Source organism: Propithecus coquereli, unplaced genomic scaffold (assembly GCF_000956105.1).
Source record: "Propithecus coquereli isolate 6110/MARCELLA unplaced genomic scaffold, Pcoq_1.0 Scaffold459, whole genome shotgun sequence".
NCBI lineage: Eukaryota > Metazoa > Chordata > Mammalia > Primates > Indriidae > Propithecus > Propithecus coquereli.
Window position 1 is genome coordinate 1554981 of NW_012150385.1, and position 1214 is coordinate 1556194.

Below are 1214 nucleotides of genomic sequence, written 5' to 3' on the forward strand. Positions count from 1 at the left end.
CCTTCATTGTAATTTTTTTTCAATAAATAAAAGCACATTAACAAAAAAAGAAGGTAAGCGGCACCTGAAGCCTTTGACATTTGTACCTAAATGCTGGTACGCAAACAGTCTAGCCAGTTAAGTTTCACTAAGAGGTGCAAAAAAGGAGCCGATTTTGACTTAACATTTTAATTCTAGTAGAGATAAGAGCTTGTGTGGGCTGACAGTCCTGTCACCTGACGGTGAGTAGCATACCATTTCTTCAAATGTCCTATACTTTGGAAAGCAGACCTGACTCTGGAGCACTCGCCTTAATCACATTCTGAATTTCCTTGAATTCTGGATGGTCTTTATCAGCCACCAGCTATAGCAGAATAGCCTCACTCGTGGTCACTATGATCCCAGTTCGAGTGAGACGCTCAAGAGCAAACATCCTGCCCACCATGCTTCTTGAGGACGTCGCATCAGCAACAATGTGAACCTCGAATCCCCGGCCAAACTAGCTCCAGGGCAGTTTGTTGGATCCACATGTGAGTTTCTACTCCAAATAATACAACACTCCTGACTCCAGGAATTTCTGCTAATGCTGCTTCTACTTCTGGTAACACCACTGAAAACTTGGTCTTTGGCAGTACCAGTTTTACACTTGCTAAATCAATTTCTTGAACCGTGCTTCCCAGACCTTTAGGGTACTGTTCTGTTACAATAGCTGGAATTCCTAAAATCCAGGCCCCTTGCAACAATCTTTGTCCACCACTAATAATACCCGCAAAATACTTGATGGCTGGTCTGAACCTTTCCTGCATATCAGCAGAAAAACATAGTGCTTGAAGGTGTAAGATTTCCCAGGGTAGTGAGCTGGATCTGCAGCGGCAGGAGGCGCACCTTGCAGCGCTCGCGCTCGCTCACCGCGAAGCCCTTGGGCAAGTCCGTGTACTGGCCCCACTCCTCCACGAAGAGCTGCACCACGAATTTGCGTTGCATGTCGATCTAGACGCCGCACAGGCTGAGGAACTTCTGGATGAGCAGCTTGTAGCCCGCGCGACAAGGGCCGCCCGAAGACGGAGAAGCAGAAGAGTACGGACACCGCACCCCACGGCGCCCCCTCGCCCACAACGCCGCCGCCATGTTCCCGGCGTCTGCCAGGGATAGTGTATTCAAAAGTAGACTTGACTTAGCTATAAATGTATACTGCAAACTGTAGGGCAACCACTAAATATTTTTTCTTTTAAATA

At 47.4% G+C, this 1214-nt stretch overlaps 1 pseudogene; it reads right to left on the reverse strand.

Annotated features, from left to right (window-relative positions):
• Positions 1–359: 359 nt before the first annotated feature.
• Positions 360–963, reverse strand: LOC105818898 (annotated as a pseudogene).
• Positions 964–1214: the final 251 nt, after the last annotated feature.